Source organism: Nylanderia fulva, unplaced genomic scaffold (assembly GCF_048542155.1).
Source record: "Nylanderia fulva isolate GAGA-0341 unplaced genomic scaffold, ASM4854215v1 Scaffold24, whole genome shotgun sequence".
Lineage (NCBI taxonomy): Eukaryota > Metazoa > Arthropoda > Insecta > Hymenoptera > Formicidae > Nylanderia > Nylanderia fulva.
The window spans coordinates 369,424-395,545 of record NW_028190304.1 but is presented as its reverse complement, the minus strand read 5'-3'; the positions used below and the strand labels follow the sequence as shown (position 1 = coordinate 395,545).

At 31.2% G+C, this 26,122-nt stretch overlaps 1 protein-coding gene across 8 annotated transcripts in view; it reads right to left on the bottom strand.

Moving 5' to 3' along the window:
* LOC114934251 (protein gustavus-like) overlaps positions 1-26,122 on the bottom strand; it is a 284,303-nt gene that overhangs the window by 237,185 nt on the left and 20,996 nt on the right. For 2 of the 8 annotated variants that reach the window (XM_085483228.1, XM_085483231.1), the window contains exon 1: positions 21,746-22,205. The exons of 4 other annotated variants lie outside the window; for them this stretch is intronic. The gene's annotated coding sequence lies outside the window, so the exon portion shown is untranslated. Of the gene's footprint in view, positions 1-21,745; positions 22,206-26,122 lie in introns of those variants that run through there. 2 more of the 8 variants (XM_085483229.1, XM_085483234.1) reach the window with 2 other exon arrangements.

Genomic DNA, 26,122 nt, shown 5'->3' with positions numbered 1-26,122 from the left:
TTTTAAATAATAGGCGCAACAAAATTGTTTTTAAATTTATCTTTAATTATTTTAATTCAAAAAATTATATTTTTAAGAATTACAACAAAATTGTTTTTAAACTCCTCTTTAATTATTTCGATTCAAAATACTTTGTTTTAAACAATTTTGTACCTATTCGTCAAAACGGTTTTAAAATTATAAGATATAATTTTTTAAATAAAAATAATTAAAGAGAAATTTAAAAGCAATTTCGTCGCGTTTAATATCTGCGCCCGGCTTTTGTTAGCCCTCTTTAAAACCTAATTTTGTATTCAAATTTATTCAATAAAGCTAGTTATTTAGCGATCTGCAAACTTACAGAAACAATGCACGTTGAAAACTTGAAAACAGCAGTTTTCAAGAAATAAACGTCGCGACAGCATTCGAGAGAATATCAGTTTCACGAGAATGAAGAATATTTACAAAAGTATCTCTTGCGTAAAACGCTCGACATATGCGTAAGTTTCTGATGGAAAAGCCATAAACCCCCGGTAACTTTTGCTCTTCTTCGAGTTCCTTTGAAGTCGAGCAGGAACGTGAAAGCGCTTTGTGCGAAACTGGTAAGCTAACTTTCGATTAAAATCTCTGCGAGAAATCCGGTTGACGGAAAAATCCATAAACCCGCCGCAAAATTTGCGACGCTAAATATATTCCATAAAAAAAATATTAATAAATTTTGTATACATATATTAATAATAAAAACCATGAAATAACATCCGTATATATTAATTTAATCTGCTTGTGTTTCGCGCACGACGGACAATTATATCTCTGCGGAGATTCAAGCGGAAGTGTGACAGATCTTAACGGATTATTATGATCAATATAATGCGCTTTCAGCCCGTTAATTATTCGGCAATATTATTAACGCCCGTTTGATGATTAAATTCGCGTTTAAACGCGAGAACGCGATCTTGTTTCGCGCAACGTATGTGAGATCGCACGCGAGGATTGTGATTCCTGTTTGTTTACGTGATGTAAGCCGAACGTCGAAGCACGTAGTGCTATTATATCTGCAAACAATAAATATTTAGCGAGAGAATTAAACGCACGCTGATAACTGTTATCTACAAATCTGTCGGCCGACTGGGCTCCGATAACGCGGAAAATTTTTCACCGATTCGACGCTGCGTCGCGCTTTTTAATGTGGCTTAACGCGCCGATTATAACGGAACAATGTGAAGTTTATGCATATGGAATTAATGGCAATTTTCATTCGCTTCCATTCGCAATTATACGTATCTCGGATTTAGGAACAATATTTGCGAAAAATTACTTTGTGTAATAAATATATATAATGTATAAAATGAGCTTTTAAACACTAGTTCATGCGTTTCAATAATAATAATATCAAGTTCTATTACATAAAATTCGTTTATTAACAAATCGTTTTTATAATAAAATTTTTGTATGCACAAAAATTCAACGAACCGAAAAATAGACACTTTTATTTCTGTGTATGTCATTGAACAGTGGAAATTGAACATTTGCGGAATATATTTGCAGTATTTCATAGAAGAAAAAATTAAAAATAAAATTATATTAAATGTTAGCAGATGTAAATATCGCTTTCCGTTCGCAATATATTTATAGATTTTTTTATGATAAATAATTGTGCTAACAATTAGCTACAGAGATAAATGTATCCTATGAATGCTGTTATAAACTCATAAATTATTAGTCATAAAAAAATTGAATATTCCAAAGCATATCGTTTACTCAGAATTTGATTTGCAAATGGCGATCGCTAAAATGTCTCAGAATATTTTATAAGAAATATCCTGTACGAGATATCGCATACGGGAAAAAATATATATTGCATGATAATATCTGTATATATTTTAAAATTTTCATTCAAAGCAAGATTAATAATCTCTAAATGACATATACTCCGTAGCACAGGTGAAAAATTCACGGAAAAGTTACGAAGAAATTATTGGTATTCTAATTTAATTTGTTGTTTAATTTAAAAAAAGAGAAGACGCAACTGTTCGAATCGATGGATGAAACTTGATGGAAGAGATCTTTTTATCACAGATGTTTAGATGTATTTTGCATCAAAAGACAATAAAATAGATTTGCGTTCAGTTCGTGACTCTCTATGATTATATATATATATATATATACATAAATAGATACTGCTTCTATTACGTGTCTCATAGCACAAGCTATAATATGCATAATCGGTATAATAAAAGTGCAGTAAAATATGATGACTCGCTTTTCGTTTTAACGATCGTTAATCATGCTAAGACAGCACGTTTTAAATAACAGACGTGATCGTCTTATAATCAAAGATCATATATGCAATGTATAGCGACAGAGCAAATTAAAACTAAACCAAATCTTAATAGAATAACGATAAATAAGTGTGTATTATGACACATTAATGATACAATAATTTATTTTGATTAGCAGCAGGAAAAAAATCGAGATGGCGAAAATAAGAAATATATGTAAATTAATTCGCACAATTTTTTCTCTAAAGAAATATCGATGTATGCGTTGAAAAACTGAATTGACATCTGAGACATAAGCAATATACTCGACAATATCGCTGAAATTAAAAAAAAAATATATAAAAAAACCGGCAAAGTTTTATGACACGCCATAATGAATGAAATTTTGAATATTGCGGTCACGAAATAAATTTGGAAACTTAAACAATCTTTCAGCGAAAGTCGTAATGTTTCGTAATAATATACATACAATCTGGGTCTCGGCGAGGAACCTTGAAAACGTTTGGATTCAAGCCCGAGGACCCACGTCACTGTATATATACGATTCTGTCTCTACGTCTACATTCATATATGAATTTGTATACAAACGTGTGTGTACACACACACTAACGTAGACACAGCTGAGGCCGATCCCCCTATTTACATGATGTTTCGTCGTTCAGAAGGAGCCCTCAAATTTGATCTCTCCTTAAGAGAAATAACTTGCTCCCAAGATCTCGCGCGTTTCCGGCCAACGAGAGAAGTTTCCGCAGAGAAATTTCCGCATTGATATTCCTGGCCCCTGGCGAGTTGTATTTCCATTTCCTTCGGCGAGTTTCCTCGCATTCTCGTCCCACGAGTCTCTGCATTCGTGGGATGAGTGGAGAGAAAGAGAGAGATGTGTGTATCGGATAGGCTGACTTTTACTTAATCTCATTTCTTAGTTCGTGTAGGCGTTTCCTAAGCAAACAAAATTATTGAGGACTTACTAGAATTTGATCCTAGGACTGCCCTCTCAGCAGGCAGTCATTCATCCCTTACGAGTTGACCCTTCCCTCATCTTGGGAAAATGAAAAAGCAAGTAGCTATTTATGAGTTTTCATATTTCGCAAATTAAACATTTTCAACTCCTTACACTGGACAAGAATTAAACACTTTTAGTGAGGGGGTTGAGTCGACGTCAAACCTCCCTCCTACTTGAAAATAAAAATAATTGAATCAATCTTTACGACCGAATTAGAAGATATTTGTAGACATTCAAACTGATATAGTTTGACTTTTAAGCTCCTTTAATTATTAAACGATTCTTTAATCAATGCAACTCGAGAGAAAAATGTTAGAAAATGTAAAAATACATCGCATTACGAATAAAAAGTACAAAATTCGAAGAATAAATCTTACAATACGCGCATTTTTATAATTGAGCTACAACTACTTTACAATAAAATTATCCTACAGAGAATTATATTTAAAATGAAAGAAATTTATTATTTTTCGACTAAATATTGCTCATTGATTTATGAGCTCGCAAAATACGTGTATTGTTGCATTACAACTTCTTTGCAAAAATAATACATTTTCTCTCTATAATAAAATTTATTTATAGTTATAAAATAATATAAATTTAAATATATTGATATTTATTTATATTTATATTTTAAATTTATATATGTATATTTGTATTTTCTCTAAATTAATTTTTTAATACACCGCAATATGCAACTCAATTTGTTTATAGCTGCAAGTTATAAATTTTAAAAAAAGTTAAATTAATTGCACAAATTTTTGGAATATACGTACATTGTTTTTATAAATTGTTTTTTTATGAATTAAATTAATACTAATATCTCACATATTAATATTAATTTAAGTATATTATATTAATTTAGACAAAATATATGTAAATTTATATTTTACAACTATAATTTATAATTTTATCATATAGCACAAATTTAATAGTATTATTTTAAAAAAGTTGGAATGTACTGCATGCATTTTGCGAGCTGATAAATCAATTTTAAATAATATTTAGTCAAAAAAGAATTAATTTCTTTCATTTTAAATATAATTCTCTTTTTTGACACGGAGATGTGATTATTATAAAAAAATTGCGGCTCAATAATTAAACTGGCGCGTATTTTAAAACTTATTTTTCAAATTTTCTACTTTACATTCACATACATTTAAGTATATATAATAGGATGTATTTTTACTTTCTTAAATATTTCTCTCGTGAGTTGCATGAATTAAAGGGTCATCTAAAAATAAAATAAATAAACTTAAAAACCAAAATTTTCAATTTGAAAGCACATAAATAGCTTCTAATTCCGCCGCAAATATTGAATTATTATTTTTATTTTGAAGTGTCAGTAAACTGAGCTTCATTGCGACGAATTCAAAATTTTAATTCGGGAGATATGAAAATAACTCACAAATAGTCCATAATCGGATGCTATTTTTTCTAAAATAAAAAATAAAAGAAATAAAACAACAGGTCAGTTCAACAAAGGTCAGTCACTTTGCACTCGAATCCCATCTCTCTCCTGGCTTACATATTTTTTCTAGACTTGTCACGTCCCTCGAAGGGCCACAGTAAACGTTTGCACGCTTATGGCGGATATAACGCGGGAGATCCGATCGACGGGATTGTCTCTCGATTGTGCGAGTAATAATCGCGCTGCACAATTGCGATCGATTCACTTATCGCGCACCATAAATCGTCTATCATTCGATGTTATTGCCGCGAGGTTTACCGCATCGCTTCTGATCGGAGCATCTGTTCGTGATTCGATTAGATTCGCTCGCTCGACTATTGTTGTCCGCAATAGGCCGTCCTTTTACAGGCCAGGCGACAGGATGACGTTAGAACAAATCGAATCGAAATGATTATGTCAAGGTTCGTGTCGAAGGACGATTTCGACATAAAAAGGAAAACGGTGAACAATCGATTCGGTTGATGCATAGGTATCGTCGCGTTTACGTGCATGCACGTTTTATTAAAAAACGCTTCGTATTTATGCAAAAGATACGTGTGTATGATATAAGAAACAGATCGAAAGAGCAAGTCACAAAATAAATAACGAGCCGAAAGCAGTGATAATTAACGTCAAGTTTGAGAATAATTGTTATAAAATAAAAAAAATTTAATAAAAAAAAGAAACATCTTTGATTCATTCTAATATATTATAAGAAAATAAAATTCTATATTATAAATTTATATATATATATTATAAAACTAATTATTTCTATAAATTTTTTAACAGATGAGAAAATATTTAAGTGTTGATCATAACGTGCACTTAAAAATATAATACTCGAACACCTTAATAATTATTAGATGTATTAACTTAAATATATAATAATTAAATGATAGTATATAAGAAATGCCATCAATTTTATTTTTAAAAAAAGAGTTGAGTTAGAAAATTCCGGAAAATTCTTATTTACAATAGATAATGAATAATTGATTTTACTGAGTTTTGATGCAACATAATATTACTTATAAGCATTTATGATATAAAGATCTTTTCCTTCAAGTTTCATCCAACCATTTGCATATTTGGCTTTTTCCCCTTTTCTTTTTACTAAAATCAAAATCCATCATTAATTTCTTCGTCACTTTCCCGTGAATGTTTCATCTATAAAATATACGCTATTCAGAGATAATTATGAATATAATCTTGTGGCACGTTTATCATTATTTCGCGACAACACTTGTCTGATTATTATAAAGAATTTGTGAAAAAATTATTTGATGCAAAATACGAATCGTATATACTTTTCGCTGCGTTCTTGATTCGAATTGAGGATTTTTTGCGGTAAAGTATACAGATATTACTATGCAATATGTATTTTCCTAAGCAATATCCCGTACGGAATATTCTTAAAATATTCCGAGAAATTGTAGCGATCGCCATTTGCAAATCAAATTCTGCAGAAGAAGTGATATCCAAGATGCTATTGGATTAATCATAGTTTTTTTTGTACGAATATTTTATGAATTTATAACAGTATTCACAGAAAGCATCTATCATCGCTGCAGCTTTGCGCAATTATTTTGATTTGTCCGTACGAATTAATGTACAAGAGCTATAAATATATATAATGCAAACAAAAAGTCATTATTTAATTAATTCACAATTGCTGATATTTAATAAATAAAATTCGAATTCTTATTTTTATTTCCTCTATAAAACACCACAAATATACATTCTATATTCGTTTGCACACATCATCCTTTTTTTATATACGTTTAGATATTTATAATACTTTTATAGTGCTTTAACTATTCGTTTTTCTATTAATATTTCGCAATATAAAAATAATAATATTTATATTTATTGAGTTAATAAATTAGAAGGCTCTGATATACAAAAATAAAATCAGATATAAATAGGGCTAATATAATATTACGAAGCATTTAAAATAATGAAAGAAAAATTTAAAAACAACCTTGTTGCGCCTTATTAATCCTTTTCACTTAATTTTGCATTTATAGGGATATATTTAAGTATATCGCAATTTTGGATTACGAAAAAAATAAAATAACTGCTTGATGCAGCAGATTCCTTTCTCGTCACGAGGTCATCTGGATGAAGGCGTAAAGTAGTAAATTGTGCAAGTTGTACACGCAGGTTGGTGCAACGTAAAAGCAATTCAAATCGCGCAATGCAGTTCTATGACAACACGACTCAATAGTAGGCGCAAATAATTCTATTCCGGTGATGCGTAATGCTTGAATAGATTGATTAAAACGTTTAGACGATGATTTGTACAAACACAACCCGCACAGTGTTTGCACGAATCATTGCATACAATCGTCGATACACGATGGCGGGATTCGTTTAACTGCATTCACTTTTATAATGTTGCAGATCTCTCTTGGATCCGTTCGCAAGAGAAACTTGTGATCCCGAAAATTTTGATTTTAATGAAACTTTATATACATATATTGAGAGGGAAGATAGATGAATTTAGAAACTTTTCAGCTGCCAAAAACGATTCTAAGCAATGAAACCACCCCTTATATGTAGAGCGATTATATCTCAATAAGCATTCGAGATATCAAAAAATATTTCATATACAAATTTCATGATAAAAATATCTCTATTTAATCAGATCGATAAAATTTTGAAAAAATAATTTTTGTACAATTTTTTTTAAATCTTAGAAAAATATTTTTTCAAAATTGTATTAATATGATTAAATAGAGTCTTTTATCACAACTTTTGTGTGTATAAAATATTTTTTTGATATCTCGAGTATTTTACCAAATATATCGAGAAAAGTAACTAGCCATATAAGGGATGATTTCATCCCTTAACGAAATGTTTTTGGGGCAGCAACTGAAAATTTCTAAATTTTATCTATTTTTCCTATATGTGTGTAATCTCTCATGTCTCAGCAAAATAAGAACTTATAATTTAGTGAGGTTTCCTTGTTAATGTAACATTAACTCCTATTTCAATGCCGTTTAAAAGCGGGTTTTATGAACAACATTTTACGGAAGAAAATATATAGCTTATAATCACTGTGTATATTTCTTTACTCGTTGCTTACTTTTCAACTTTTGACGCCATCAATATTCTGTAAAATTCGCCGAGTTGCACGAAACTTTCCTCATTATGCTTAATTATTCGAACCGCCGTTATTATTATCTTGCTTTAGTATGCCCGCAACCCGAAAGTCAAAACAAGCTTCCCTAAACAATTTTCTTTATGATCGATGACGAAAATTAAACCAGCAGATTATTGTAGATGTGCTCTGACGACCGTGTCAGTAACATTTATCGATAAATAAAGAAAACGGGGCATATATACTTGTGTCATATATTCCCGACAAATAACGTCAGACCTTTCAGCTTGAGTTATATCCACCGGCAGAAAATAAAACGTGGCAATTCTTTCATCAGAACGGATATCTCGGGTAACTTTTAGCTCCGTATATAGACTCGAGAAAATTTTCTTCCCGCGTTTTATCCGCGAAAATTACCGCATTGTGCAAGTTTCCGTTGTCGATAAACCGTAAATTGGAAAGCGAACAGATGCCGCGGGTACACAAAGCAATACACGAAACGGCCGAACGCCGCTGGTCCCGCGGTAAAAACGTACATCAGCACGAAACAATTTCTTTAAAGGGCACATACACAGTGTGTATGCACGAAAGGGGCCGTTGCCCCTCTTCGCGGGATCAAAAGAACAAAGCATGCACTCGGACGCAACCAGTCGGTCGGCACTTTCGAACTCTCCAATACTATGGGGAATAGTGGGTGCGGTGAGATAGAATCGATGGAACGTCAAAGGGTGGAACGTCGATTCGGCATTCGCCATGTCCAAAAATGTTCACAACCAAATTCCAGTTTATTTTTCCATTTTCCCGACTTTACGTCATCGAAAAATCTACATCTCGCGAAATATATTTCATAGGTTTTCACGTAAAATTATCTCAAATTAGTTGCAACTTTTCATACCGAACATTGCCTTATAGTATATATTGTGTATCAAGTGCGGAAAGTTGACAATTGGTCAGTCGAGTGCGACCACTCCACACGAGTGAACAATTGTCAATCCGCACGTGATACACATACTATTTTGTATTACAAGTGCAGGCAAAATGGCTTTGTGCGCGTTTTCTGTGCGCGAGGTGGCCGATCGCACGCCGCCATCTTGCGACGGCACGATGCGGGAATAGCCGCGTTCAAGTCATTGTCCACGGCTAAAGCGTGGGAAATCGGCCGCTTTCCGCACAGAAAACACGCACACAAAGTGCCACTTTGCCTGCACGTGTAATACAAAAAAATTAAAGTGAAATTTGATTTAAATAATAAGTTAACCTTTAATGACCTTGAGTAGCCGTGACAAGGTCAAATCAAGATCATCGTTATACATTCCTCTCCGCAACGTCAAATTTTTATTCGTTAAATCTTTTTACAACCCTCCATCTCCTTTTAATTCTTTTGGTGTCTATTTTTTTTCTGTCTTTTCGTGACGTTTTCGTTCAGCCAGCATCGAATAGGAGGACTCGCACAATTATACGGAACGTGTATGGACCTGCTCGCTCTATTTGAACCCGTGAATGGAAGAAAGAAATTTTCGACGCGGGACACGCGCTCAGAACACGCAAGGTACATCGTCCAGGCTGCGCTTGAATAATGGCGACGTGACGCTGCGGCCGAATAATGCGCGGTTGATTCATCGCGTTGCTGATAAGCCAATTCAATTTCCGAGGGGGGTGGAAAGAGGGGGAGGAGGGGCGGACGGTCTCTCGCCCGGCAGTTCGCACAGGTGAGATTAATCGCCCCTGAAGGGGCAACCTGTCTAGGGGGTTGCTCGTCGAGGAGCGCGTTGCCAAGGGAGGCGAAGGAGAGAAGGAATCTTTATTCGCGGAATATCGTCGTCGCGGCTAATTGCAGTGCATTTTCTCCCCTTTTCGCCCCGCGGATGAGCCTCGCGGCGATTAATTACCCGGACTGAAGTGGCCAATTAAATGCGACAAATCGTCTACATTGCTGCGCGACACAGTTTCTCCCTTCCCCTTTTACCCCCTTTCCCCTCCCCGATGCTTCGGGTGTCCGAATGAAAAGCCGGATTATGCGAGCGACTGTGTGTCAGTGAGAGGTGAAACAGATATCACTTTTATTTAATGTAATGGCGCTACGCGTGATTATATTGATTGAATAATCAATTTAAACATATATGTTTTTTTATAGACAATATAGATTTTTTTTATTTGAAATTATATTTTATATACAAAATATTGTATTTAATGTATGTATACGTATATTCTAATATAAATTAAAATTTAATATATATTCTACGTATTATATAATTATATTAGATATAATTATATATTATATTGAAGAGAATATATTATAATATTACATGTATTATTAAAATATAATTATATGGAATATATGTATTTAATTTAAAACATAAATTATAACTTTATCACGTTGTGACTTGACATAAGTCAAAGATTTTTGTGCACACATGCATTTTCCAATTTGTAATTACTGAAAAAATTCATATTACATTGTGATCGAAAAAAAAAACATTCCTTTTTTTTCTACTAATGTTCAGAATAAGAAATAAGAATTAGTTTTTCTAAATAAATCTCAAACTTTTCATCATTTAAATAGTAATTTATATCAACAGTATATCAATATTTTAATTTATAGGACTTGTAATGTATACGATTGAATTTATTTATTGTGTATCAATAACATGCAGTAATTAGCCTATTAATCCATTACTCGTATTCGATAGACTGATTATGCAATCTTGGTCAAGTGATATTTTCGATTCCATGTGGGATTTGAATAATCTATATCACTTTTATCATCTGTGAATATCGAAGCAGTTATGAATTGTATAAAATATATCTATATTAAAATATATGATTCAATCATCGACATTTCTATTTATTTCCCTCAAAAGTGGAATAATTGAGGCAAATCAAAAATATACAATTCGAGTATATCGCGATCAATAATAAGAACATATTTTTGACCATAATATTTATTATGAAATTTCTATTTCTATCTTTCACGATAATTAATATTACCACTTTGTTCTATAGAGGAAAATTCAATCTTTCCTTTGTAATCCGTTTATCTATAATCTCGCTTAATTTTAGATATAATTTAGCACCAGAACTCTTGCGTAAACTTTGGGGAATACTGGTAATCTCTACATCTCTCTCGCAGTCGTGGTGTACGTGCGGAATATAAAGTACCATTTATTACTTTCATTACACTTTAATCTTATTTTAATGAAAGGAATTAAAAGTTTTTGCAGTCGAAAATAATGTAAATTTGTTATCACACATAATCACGACGTAACAATAAGAGTAAGATAATATTAACTATAAGAATCTATGTATAAAATACTTTCAATGTAAATAAACTGTCTTCAATTAAAAAATTCTTATCTCTGCAGAGTTTATTAAATTAAAAATTCTCTTTGCATTCAACTCTCTCAAATGTCCGAATTTTATCAAGTATTATATTTTCCTAATGTACCATTTTTGATCAGAAAAATTTTCTAAAAATTGAAAGTCATGCGATTTTTATAAACTGATAAAATCCTCACGATGCAATGTATAATATAAAAACGTAAAAATATATTTAAAAAAATCTGTTTTATGCGCAATGACTATCGATTCTTTTATTCGCCTTTATCGCAGCTGACCGCGAGCGAATTTTTCTCTTGTCAAATGACCTCAAATTGATTTAATTGTCGCAACGATAAATGAACGTCGGCGATTGTATTGCCGACATTTTCATCGCAGCGATGAAGTACACCGGAGCACTCCCGACGACATCCGATTAACTGACGTCGACCCGGCGTCACTTCCGTTATTACGAGCGAATTGCCTCGACCCTCGAGTGTACGATCCTCCATAGTGAAACAGCTGACTCGTGTATATACTATCCGTGGTATATGTATATGGGTTTATGGAAACGTCACTTATACTAAAAGCCGAAGATTCTGTCGGTTTGTTTCATTGCCATTTCCATGCAACTGAAAATTTCTTTTATAAAAATGGTACATTAAAAGAGAATTTTTAATTTAATAGACTCTGTCAGAAAATGGTTGATGATAGTCCATTTTTAATACTTTTCATACTATATATTAGTTATTTTAAAAATATTTAAAATATAGAATGTACATATAATAAAATATATACAAAAATATAAAAATATATAATAAGATGTTTCGTGTAAGAGAAAATTATTGATCCTATTTTTGAAAACTTTCATATTATTATAGCTATTTCTAAAAATATACAAAATATACAATATATAATAAAAATAATAAAAATATATAAATAAAAGTAATAAAAATATACATAATAAAAATGTATAATGAGATAAGAATATCTTTTCTTATATCCAAATATATCCAAACATCATCAAGTAATTAAGAAATATTTGAGAGAATAACATCCTTGTTAATTATGTTAACTCGACGATTTCATGAAAAAGAATTAAAGCGTCAAAGCTGCGTGATTTATGTTAAATTTCGGCATTGTTACATGCAATGATTATCGCATCAAAATGTAACGCTATTTCATTGCATTGGTCTCGAATGTATAATTCGGCAAATTAACAAATTAGCTTATTACTTTGCGAGCGGAATGATAATTTGTCCGGCTGTATATCAATATTACGAGAGTCGATTACTATCGATTTCTTCACTAACGAACCGCGGATTTTCCAACGAGGCCCATTAAAGCCAACGCGCTACCGATGGCGAGTCGGAAAACTAGAAATGTAGCACGCGCAGCAGCACTACGGCTAATAGTTTTCAGATTGGCCATCCTTGTGCAATACCGCGCTTTCAAACTCGCATATCGTTATTGAATGTGAAAGAGCTCGGACTCTAATGGTACGCGGCGAGATGCAGTAATCTATGCGATTCCCGCGCTGAACCACACCGGTGCATTTATGTATACAGGATGTGTCATTAAATGTTATTTCAGAGATATATTCTATTCATCCAAATAAACGAAAAAGTTAAATAAAAAATATATGTCCAAAAGAGATTTTTTTAATTGCCCTTTCCTCCTGTCAGATTTGACAGCTTCTACGAGATAATTTTTGAAGAACGATTTACCCATTTTTTTGAGATGTAAGAATTATTTTCTATTGTTGGAATTTTTTATATTGTGTGTGTGCTGGAAATAGAATATTTTGGACATATGTTTGCTCATTTTCATGAATAGAATACACTCCTGCCATTAGAGGCTCATATTTTACGATATACCCTGCATATATGTGCATATAGAGTATCCCACAGAATAGTAAAAAGATAGTCAAATTTATATCCCCGAAAAAAATTAGTGGATTAAAAGAATCTTAAGTGCTATTCTATTTTATCGATAAAACATTATTATTATTTATGCGCACTCTTTTTTTTATTGGTTGAAAAAAATAAATGCATCCACGATTAAAATGCATATAGAAACAAAGCCCGAATCTACCGATTTTATATTAAAAACAAAAAAAATTTTAATTAAAAAAACTTATATTAATAATTTTTTAATTTATTCGAAACGAAATTTTATCATAATAAAAAGATATTTAATTATTTTTTTTATTTTCAGAGAGAAAGATCAACTTCAAAAATGAGTTGTGTATATTTAAAGATAAAAATCCCTATAAGAAAAAAAAACATTGTTCATACACATTTTTTTCGAGAATCTCACGTAACCATAGATGAACATCAGTATAAATATACATATATACATACAAAGTACAAGATATGTCTATAAATGTAGAGCAATTCACGAATTGTCCGGATGTGGTTGCAAAAGTGCGCGCGCGCATGCGTCGTTTTTTTCTCTTTATTTCTCCTCTCTCGTTTCTCGTCATTACGACCGAGATGCAACGTGCAACTATATTCTCTAGGCGAGTTATTTCCGCTTAAAGACGACCGTTTTACAACTTTGCTTTGTGATAAAACGTGCTAATAACTTCGTCGAAATTCAACATAGTAATGACGATGCAAAGCTTGATAGTTGTTCCGACTATACAAAATTAACTAAGAAGATCTTTGATAGATAAGTTACTTTCCTTGATTCAAAATTGATTTTTCTCAATTTATATCACTACTGATATATACATATTATTTTATGCAAATATATCATTTTGACATTAATTACATAGAAATCGATACCATGTATAGGAAAACTTATTTATCTCAGTGTGTATCACAATATAATATATGTATATATAAATTATAATATAATATATTAATATATATTAATATATGTAATGTATTAACATACCTATATAAATATAATTATAATATATATTATAAAATTTATATATAATTTAAATATAATTTAAATATATAATTTACATATTAAATATAATTTTGACATATAATTTAGTGGCATTAATAAATCGATATACAATATTTCTAATAATGACATGTGCAGGAAAAATGTAAAGTATATAAAGCATCTCGTTTCTCTCTCTCTCTCTCTCTTTCTCTCTTTCTCTCTCTGCTACCGTCCACAGTCGCGCAAATTCTCCCTAGAGGAATCCAATAATTTAATTATTAATGAACGGCGAACGGGAAGAATTTTCCCGTCTCGATAAATGGCTTTTCACACTCTCTCGGCAATATACCTTTCTCCGAAATTGCCACGATCAATTTTACTCGCGGGAATTAATCGCCGAGCGTATGAAGTGTCTCGGATAATTTAATTTCTCATTAGACACACCACTCTGTTCTCAAAACGACATATGAACCAACACACATTCATATATATATATATATATATATATATATATATATATATATATGTATTTATATATTATATATATAAAATATATATGTGCGACATTAATTTTCGATGACTCCTTCTCGAGCGAGGTGACTGAACGTAAAATATGATACGGTATCTAATAATACGATATTCTACCTAGATCATAATCCTATCAGATAATACCGACAAAGACGAAAAATTTAATTAACAATACCAGTCATTGATTATAGTTTGATACAGCCAGTCCTGTATATTCATTTGGCTGCAAATGCGAATTAGCAGAAACATTATTATCGTATATCTCGAAATTAATGAGCGATAATACATTCCTGTACGTAGCTTCGTCCAAAATTACGAGCCTAGATTTAAACGCTGAAAGTAGTAGATATACTATTCAATATATTTCAAATACTTAACATAGATGCCTGTATAATATACACAATAATACATAAGTAGTAGGTATATTTAATATATTTCAAATAAATACGCATATTTCAAATACTTAACATAGATGCCTGTATAATATACACAATAATGCTACACATACGCATCAATGCGCATTTATCGTCTGAAAAAAAGCTATTTTAACTTCTCCTTAGAATACATTATTCTTTAGAATGCTGAAAGAGAGTCATTTCAGACTGGCTTTATGCAAAACATTTTTACGGCATGTCATCGCGTCTGCGAGAGACGTTATTTTATACAAAATCCAGCGACGCGAGAAATGCATCTCCTGCTAGAGGAGAAACCGTACGAGTGTATGTGTGTCTGCCACACGTATATTATAAATATATATAAATGCTCTCGCAAGCTCTAATAGACTTCGCCGAATCTTCAACGCGGCCTTTCCGCTTTGACGAAGTTAAGTTGCTCGAGTCGTTGTATAAAAAGGGTCAGGAGCAAAGGTCCCTGGTTCACGCTTCATGTCTGCGCTTAACATTACAATACGCTTCATAATACACAAAATTTAACTTTCCTGTGAATCTCCGTTTAAGATAAACACTCCTCCGTCCCTCTCTCGAAAAATATATTATACGTCGTATTATAAATTCTTCAGTATTACGACCGAACTACCATAGGCGTCCGCAGGAATTTTTTTCCAGAGAGAGGCACGATTAAATTTTTTTCTTTCCTATTATATTATTCTTCCTTGATTCTTTAAATTCTATTTTTAAATTATTTTTTCATTTTAATATTTTATTATTTTATTTTAATATTTTTATCCCTGACAGCACACGAATTCCCGAAGACGTTCAGAGGAATATCTTCCGGATATGTTGTGCCGCGCTATTAGGGATATTAAATAAAATTGCAGATAAATTCGTGTTTATTCGTAAGGAGAGTAAATGCTTAATTTTTTTTACTGATTCTATTGCTTTCCTCTGCGGACGCCCATGAGAACTACTGAGTCCGAGAGCGTATATGCGTGTCTCTTGCCTGGAGCATCATCGGTTTTACAATGGGAACGTATCTTGAAGCATCAGAGAGAGAGAAAGACGGAGGAGGAGCAAGCGTGTGCCTGCTTCTTCCCCAAGGATTTAGTGCACGGACGAAAGAGAGTTAAAACGTTTGTTACTCTTGTGATTAATAGCGGCGGCCACCGCGGTCGTTAGGATCCGCTTCCGCTTCTTTTTGTTAACACTTGGCCTCTCGCGGTTCCGCCCGCTCGTATCTGATTTCTTTGCGCGTAAACGCTCTCGCACGCTTGATATATAACCCGACATTTTGCTGCACGTCGTTGCACTTCGCGCGCGCACAGCCGCCGAGAGTGTTTTTATTATTATTACACGATGTTAAATAGCTCTTGCCGCGACTTTTGTCCGACTCGAGGTGATATGTAGACGAGAGGCGTCGTTCGCGAAATAAAAATAGAAATAATACGTCATTTGGAAAAAGAGAAAGATAGAATAAAAAAAAAAAGTGTACAAGAATTTCATTTTAATTGAAAAATGTCAATGCAACTCCTATAATTTTTAATGGGATTAAAATAAAAAATTTTTTTTGTTCTTAACATAAAATCGACAGGTTCGCACTTTGATTCTATATGTATTCCTTAATCTTGGAAAAGCATTTATTATTCTATTTAATCAATAAAAAGAAAAGGGTGCGCAAAAATGATTTTTATTGATAAAATAGAATGATATTTAGAACATTTGTATATTTATTTTGTATTAATTGGTTTAGAAAATAACGATACAAGTCGAAAATATAGGATAGCTTTAATTAATTTCCTTTGACCAAGATTAAATAATAAATTGAAAAATGATGCAAGTCGGGATTAATTACTACAATCACACAATGGATTAATTAAAATAGAATACCCTGTATGGTTTTTTTTTATTAATCGTTTCACAGAAACTGGTCGTAAAAATCATAACATGGGATATAACTTTAATTTATTTTCTTCGACAAAGGTTCAATAATAAATTAAAAAATAATGAATCGGAAGTCGGAATTAGTTATTACAATACAATCGTATAAACGTATTAATTAGAAGAAGACACTCTGTATTTTTTTATTAATCGTTTTATGGAATTTAGTAATAAAAGTCAAAAGTATTAACATAGTTAACTAATTTTCTTCGATGAAGATTGAGTAATAAATTGAAAAATGATGTATCGGAAGTCGGGATGATTGCTACATCGCAACAAAGCAATATTATAGCATGGGATTAGAGACAGCAATGATTAGTTAAGTTAATGCGTTACCTTCGACGAGAATGTCACAGCGCAATATGTATACGACACAAAACACCATTAATAGCTTTAACAGGATGCTAACAGCTTATTTTCTACGCTGTGATAAGTGCGTAAACGCGGGGGAGATCGATGCTGAAGGCTCTCTTACTGCGTAACTTCCTCGAAACGTCCTCGAGACGATATCCTCCAGAATGACCCAATCATAATCGATGACACGTTTCCCGACGGGGAAAACGAAAACACATTTACATTGTCCGATTTTATAATAAAGAGAATATTTTTAAAGACTAATGTAAAGCTTGCTTAACTCGATTAATATTTTTGATAACTATATCAGCTGATTTCTGTCAAAAAATATTATTTGAGTTTAAAGTATTATAACACATATTATTTATTTTAATTTCTATAATATATTTTTATTTAAAAATTTAATTAGTAAATCAATGCTTTAATCAGCTGATTTCTGTCAACAAATATTAATAAAGCATTAATTTGCTAATTAAATTTTGAAATAATATGTTAAAAATATTAAAATAGTAATATGTTGTGAACATAATATCTTATCCGCGATTAATCTTTTTGGATAGAAATCAGCTGATAATCAAAAGTATTAGTCGAGTTTAAAATATAATAAGTATATATTATTTTATTTAATTTTAAACAAACTGTCAAACTACTCATTTTCGTAATAACAACTGCTCAATGCTACTAATATAATGCGAATAAAGCCAATGAGTATATCGTGAAAAAGGTCATAATACTAGCGAGAATCGACTTACATGTTTTTTTTGGGATATTTGCATATTTTTATTTTATTATTCGCTACACGCGTGACATAATAACGCGATATTAGAGTCGTTCGTATTCAAAACATGCTATCACGAGAACAATAAAAATAAGAAAAATAAAAAATTAAGTTAGAAAGAGAGGAAATTTTAATTAGATAGCGTCCTCAAAAGTTTTCAATTAAAGGAATTTAAAATGCGAGCTAAATTCAATTTTCACGAGGGCTCCAATTTCATGAGAAAAAATATTGGAAGCTTCGAATTATATATATATATATATATAGAATCTAAAATATTTTTGGTCAAAGCTACGCATTAATCACTTGATAAATCCTTGTCCAAATACGTTTTCAATTCGAATATGAATTATAATAATTGGATTATTCGATTTCAAATTCAATCGAAAACACTTATTACAGCGCTAACTGATTTTCAGAATGGTCCTATCATCCTATTCGATTCGATGCTTATAATATTTTTTAATTGATTATTCTTTATCATCGTTTCCGAAATATTTAAATATTTAAAATATTTATTACGTAAACGTGCAACGTACAGTATCGGAAATTCCATATGACACGTCATCGTGAGCATTTGTAATTCAAGTCATTTAAGTAGGTATTTTTAATATCGCGATGTAGTAAAGTTCAAAAGACACTCGCCACCGACATTTATCACTTGTCTATTACGTGACACTGCGATGCTATATATATATATTTTTTTTTCTTTTCAATATTTTCATCATTATATCGCAAGTAATTTTTTTAGTAACCTGTATCGCGTAACGTAGGATATTTATGATAGCTGGCATTGTGACACAGTATATCATGTGACATTGTGCAGATTATAATAACAAAGCAAATTGAGCCATTGACAAAAAATGCTAAGTCGTTGAAATCATTTAAAATGCAAAAAGAAGATATAACGAATATTAAAATTATATACATATTCAAAGTATGTAATTAACGCGGAAAATATGTTTGATAATAACGTTATAAATACCGGTTATAAAATAAATTTATAAAACTATTTAGAAAAATAAATTTTATATAATTATACATATAATTAATTTAGACAATCAAAAAATAATATAAATTTAAAATATTATATAAAATTAAATATTAAGTTATAATATTATGATTTTTAATAATTAAAAAAAATTAATTTTCTATATATTTTACAAAATTTTTTACTGAATTTTTAATATTAATGCAATAAAATGTTTGCTACAGAATATTCTTAAGAAAATTAAGGTTTTTTGCAATCATAAATAATATAAATTGTATGATTACAATATAAATATTCTTTAAATTCGCATTACGATATTGTATTGATATCAAAGAAAATTTTGCAAAATTACGATTGCTCGTATTTTATATGCAAGATGGCATACACTTGTGACAAGAAAGCTTTTAATTAATTATTCATGGCAAAGCCTACGGACCTTCACCCGAGAATACGGAGTAATTAGTCATGAACGTCAGATACATACGTTACTATTAAGGAAAAAACATACGCGTACGTATCTTTAGTATTAAAGATCGCATAAACAAAATGTAATTTGCAACAGAATTCTTAAATAAAGAAATCGTTTGTACGAAAGATTTTTATCGCTTGTACTGTCGATTTATAAAATTATTTTTCAAAAGTAAACATATACACAGATGTAACAATAAAAATAATTCAAGAGCACATTAGAAGTAGGTCGATAGTCCATTTCAACAAAATACATTTATTACAAGTAAAATAAATAAACATTTTTAATATTATATTTTAATATTTTATAAGATTTAATATTTAATAGAGCTCTCTTGAATTTATTTGATAAATTTTTTTAACAGGAAAAATAGTTTTCTTCGGAAAGATTCTTCGGAGAAATCTCATCAGAACGAAAAGAAATAATGTCAATTAAATGGACAAGAAACCATAAAATTCTTATTTTTTTATATTACCTACATTTTTATTTTACTATTATTATATTTATTTTTAAAATAAAATAATTATTCTTTTTTTTTTTATAAAACTTCGTCACAACAAGAAATACATGAAAGTGCGACTTTGCGCTCAAAGTCAGCGTTGCACGGAAGCGTCGCTGTTAATAACGGAGCAATTCATTAGAGTTTGCCACCCGCTGTGTTTCATGAATTCACCGATAAATTCTCATTAGTACTTCGAGAGAAGAGAGTCCGAGAATTCGCGCTCAAGTGCGCGTTCTTGCAGGGGGATAAATAAACTCGGAGGCGATGACGTCGCGAATTAGCATTATTTACCGGCAATAGCCGGAAAAATGCCATTAGAGATGTTTCGCAAATATCGACGATCTTTTGTAAGGAGTGATAAAAAAGAATATTTATCAATGACGCGACGATAAAGATCAGAAAAAATACCGACATTCGTAAAAAATGTGAAAAATTACTATATCAAAATTAATCGAATATAGCACAGAATGCGATCAATAAAATTGAAAAAAAATGTGTAGAGTTTAGACGCTATATTTTATTATTGTTAAAATATAATTTTGCTGTTAGAGTTAATTATTATTATTCGTTCTGTGATCTGTTGGCAGCAAACAAAGATTCATGCCGAACTTCGAGATATATAATTTGTGAGGATATGTAAACGCTTAAAATTAAATCATTTTTTCGAGGTGCAAAATGTGCGATACGTCAGACAAAATGTTTTTCAAAGGGAAAGAAAACTTTTTCATTATAGAAAAATTTTTATCGTCAGACATCGTTGAAAGGTGGACAAAAGTATATATGGCCAGAGGTAGACCGAACGGTTTTCAATAATGACCTTGTCAATCGTTCGCTTATTCAATCAAATTTTAAAGTAGAATGACATATAAGATTTATTTAAAATTAGTGCACGTCAATATCGAGCTCCAAACTTGACGAGATGCTCATATAAGAGAGAACTATACAATATTCATTTATATGTCAATCAACGAACTAATTAAAGAAAGTGATGATGTAAACAATGTACAATACGTTAAAAAATATTCTCAGTAGTTTCTCTAAATAAAGTGAATGCGTTTGTAATTTAGATTAAATCTAATTCTATTAAGAAGGAAGAGTGATGCATTTGTGTGACATCATATAACAAAATAATCTATCATCATGTTTCTTTTCTCAGCACTGGTTAATATACCAGAATAATTTTTTCTACTTTCTTTTTCATATATTGTATATTTGATCGTAATCGATACTCGTTTCGCTGAGTAAGCTTTTTTCTAAATTTTTATTGTAATTTAAATAAAATAAAACTTCTTGTCTTTTAATAAAATTATAATTTCTTTAAATCGAACAATTATAGTTTATTCATTTCCGAACAAAATTAAAAAAATATGCTAAATGAGTTTTTGAGTGCAAATGAATATTGTTATACTTTTATTTTTTATTTTATTGCAAAAGTAGGACTTTGCTCCTTTCTCTGCACCTCTTTCGGAAAATTTCAAATCCAAATTAATTTGTTTTTTAAATTAGAATTTAGTTAGATTAAATTTTGGAAGTAAAAATTAAGTTAAACTGGAATTTTTTACCTTTAAATCAGATTTCTCTAAATTCTTTTATTAAAAAATTATGTTTTTGCACATTACTCCATTTTCTATATCTATAGTTTGCGTATATATAATTTAATTATAACTTGATTATATATTTTCTTAAATAGAAAAATTGTCATAATGCACGTGTATTGCTAACAATAAAAAAAAAAGAAGAGAAAAGAAAAGAAAATAAACACTCACTCAAGTCTGTCGAGATAATTTTCAGGAAAACACCTAGTCTCTCGTAAATTCCTCTCGCAAATTATCGCGGCAGCTTCACTCTATCAACAACAATTATTTTTCACAACAGAATCCTCGCGCGAATGCTTCTATTAATAAAAAGAGTCTCACTCATACACACATAAACACACACAAACACACACACACACACGACCCCGTATAAATATATATATATATATATATATATCACTTCTGTCTTTCACACGGGTCGGTCAAGGAAATGTCACGCGGGTCGAATTTTTGCGCGAAGGTTCGGAAAAATGCACCAAGTGTCACTGCCACCTTTCGCGGGAAGTTAACGCGGAGTTTTCTCCCGGCTTTCCGGCGCGCCGACCACGTGACAGCGCAGTGACATTTCAGACAGGGGAAGCTTCCAGCGAGCGAGAGGAAGACTACGCGACGTACGGAGCGGTATCGTGAACTGAATTCGGCGCGCTACGCTCTCGGAACCCCCGATTGACTGTCGCTCGCGGAGCGTGGGGCACGGGGAAGAAAGAGGGAGGAGGGAGGGGGTGGACAGGGAGGACGACCGGAGGTGCCGCCCGCGGCGTCTCCGCCGGCACCGCAACGCGGAAACTTCCCCGCGAACTGACTCCCACCGCCAACCGTTGTTGTTTATCGATACGTATTTCGCGGGTAATAGAAATGGGAGGAGGTGATGTGTGTGCAAAAAGATAGCGTGAATAGGTTTTAATGGAAATTCGAATTTTTAATTTTTTATATTTTTTTTTTTGGAGAGGAGGGAGAACGTTTTATTTGAATTGAAACGAAAATTGTATCTGTGTTAAAAACAATTTTTTTTTTTTCAATTAACAATTCTCTTGAAATAAAGCGGAATCATGTACTAAAGCTATCACGATTCGTAAGCAATGTACATATATTTAATAATTGCGAAAAGTCAGAGATTTAAGGAGATCCTAAAGCCGTTCTATTTTACCGACAGAACGATCATTTTTGCGCACTCTTTTCTTTTTATTGATTGAATAGAATAATAAATGCTTTTCTACGATTGAAGTATATATAGAAACAAAGATCGAATTTACCGATTTTAATATAAAATCGGTAAATTCGATCTTTGTCACAGTGTATATTTAGACTGAAAAAAAATTTGGTTGTTTTTTTGACGAAACAAAGAATTATTAGCTCAAACTGATTTGTTGTGCAACTAAAATTCATGTTGTATTAAAAGAAATTCTGATCGATTAACCAGTATAGTTCTCTGTTTCGTCGAATAACAACCAAACTCTTTTTTCAGTGTAATAATTGCGTAATTTAATAATGTATCTTACACGAAATCAGAGATTTAAAGAGATCCTAAAACCGTTCTGTTTTACCAACAAAAAGATCATTTTTGCACACCCTTTTCTTTTTATTGGTTTAATAGAATAATAAATGCTCTTTCACGATTAAAGTACATATAGAAACAAAGCGGGAACTTACCGATTTTATGTTAAAAACAGAAAAATTTTTTTTTTCATGTATTTTAATCGTGGAAAAGCATTTATTATTCTATTCAACCAATATAAGAAGAAAAGAGTGCGCAAAAATGATGTTTAATAAAAACAGATTTGTAACAAAATCGCGATTTATTTGTAAAACGGGTACACATATCAATATATACACATATTATATGTTGCGTTTCCGAATTCGCATACTTGCGAGAGATGGAAACTCTCATCGAACCAAGCGTGTTCATTTTGGAAAACTGACCCAGCATTTAGGATGCTGTTGGTATGGGTCGTCTGCGTAAACAATCCAAAGAGAGGTAGACCAACAGAGAGAATCTCCCTGTAGCGTAGTTAAATTGGGGAAACTGTACTCCGAAAAGAACAAAGCGAAATAAATTTAAAAAAAAAAAAAAAAATTGTAATAAAGTCAGAGATAAAACGCAGCAACAACCGAAGGCGTTTTTGTTATATCCTCATAGGAACTTCCCCGCGGGCTCGCTTGGTCGAGCATGGTTGTTTATCGATATAAAATCGATACAAAATACATAAACATGCACACGCACACGTACACGTATGTACGTGTATATATAATCCAGCCACACCTGCACCAGTTCGAGAGAGAACAAGGTTATTTCGGGGATAAAAGAACCACTTACCGATGCGATCGTGACTGAATTCTGATGTGTGGGTGTGGGCGTGTGTGTGTTTGTCGTGGGACTGCAAAAGCGTTATTTGAATTGTATCTTTATAATATATGTATTACGCAAGGATTTTGCAGAAATTTACGCGAACGAAAAAATTTATCTTTATTATAATATTTTTATATATTAAATATATATTTATGAGTGTAAAAAAATATTATTACTGAGTGTTAAAAAATTAGACCGACAAACTTTGAAGGAAGAAAGAAGACTTCGAAATAAAAATTTTTTGTTAATGACTATTTTTCTTTACAATACGTTTAATATTTATTTCTATATGAAATATGAGATAATGTGGACTTTTCAGACTATCACTTTTTGTTTTAAAGTTAATGGAGGAATTTTTGAGCATTTACTGTAAAAAGAGTGCATTACTTTTATGTATTTGTTCCGTGTTTAAAAAATTTAATTCCACTTATATGTTTGTTTATTGTTAAGTCACAAACTCCTATTTCTATATTAGTACAAAACTAAAAGCATCGTAGAGAAAAATAGTATTAATAAAAAATGTTTATTTTGAAATTTTCTATTTTTCTTTAAAATTTGTCAATATAGTAATTTAACATCTTGTATATATGAATCAATTCGAATATATAAAAAAGTAACAAAACACAGATTTTTCAAATACAGGTTTTACAGAACTGCTCGATAAACAAAAATGTCGAAATAACTGAAAAAATATTGCGTTTCGATATATAGTTTTATACGAAGTAATCTTGTAAATCAGAAAGTTTTTCGTTTCGAAAATGTATACATTCGATAAATGCAATGTCTCTCTGAATTTTGCTGCATTTCAAAATATTCAAAGGACAGAAATGACATTAAGAATTTTTAAATATTCCTCACGTAACGTCGTTAAGTGAAAAAAAAAAAGTACAGATAATTGGTTTAACACAGACCGTTCTGGAGAAAGTAATTTCAAATGTGCGAGTAATTTTGGTTAATTAGCGGTTAATTCACTACTGTATAACGAGGTACTACGAAGTAAATTGAGAAGTTAATTCGTTTGTTTCGCTGGTAAAATTCACCGCGTTGAAATTCGATAATCTGAAGTTAAAACCACTATATGTGGTTTATTCGCGGGATTCATGGGCTACCTGAGAGATATACATATAAGCGTTGACACAAAGTTATTGCGGAATCCTTCCCGATAATGTTCCTTTCAAATATGTTCGAAATTCAGCCAAATATCTATGAAAAAAAAAAGATTAATTTGTTTAGAAAATTTTTTATTTAATAAAGTTAAACTTTTTTCGAGCTCTGATGTAACTTAAAAAATAAAATTTTTTTTTTAAATCTCGCCATTTCTCTAACAGAAAGGAATCAATTCAAAGATATAATTAATTCAAATATATAATAATAAAATATAATTCGTATATAGCGACATGATTATTATAAAGTTTAATTGATATCACCTCTCTTGATGCGTGTATGTTCATCCTTCTTTTATGTATAACAAAATTTTGAATTCATCATAAATCAACAATGCTAAATAAAGTCCTCACATGACTTATTGTTAGGTGGAGAAAATTTTACAATACAAAAATTCCATGAAAACAATACAAAAATTACATGAAAAATACATTCTCTTTTACATTTATTATTAAAGCTGGAGCATAACGACATTGATTATTATAAAAATAATTAATAACAGGATATTGAGTACTGCAAAAAATTGTAAATTAACGATACTGGTCAAATTATGCATTTTGTTTGAGTATCAAAATGTTTGAATAATTACAATATACTTCTTTGTAAAATATATACATATAATATGTACCTATAATATTACCGAATAAAAATATCACGATTTTTCTTATATATTGTTCCATGATTATAAAAATAATATGTGTATATATTATAATTATTACAATCTACATCTCACATCTATAATATTTCCTCCGTATTATATTAATTGGATCGTTGATCCCCCAGCTTTAAAAATATACAAGCCTTTATCCGAGGACGGAGATGCTGGAAGTATTTTCCATGGAAAATCTCCGCGTTAAAAAAAACGCAGACGTAATACCGCAATTTAAAACGGACGACCCTGTTCAATGCCGCCGCATTAAAAATTCGCGTAAAATTTTTTTAGAATCGTAAACATCGTAACGACCGTTCAAATGGCGAAGCTGCGATTAGACGTGTGACGTTTATGCCACAAAATATACGCCCTACCTCGGTATGCC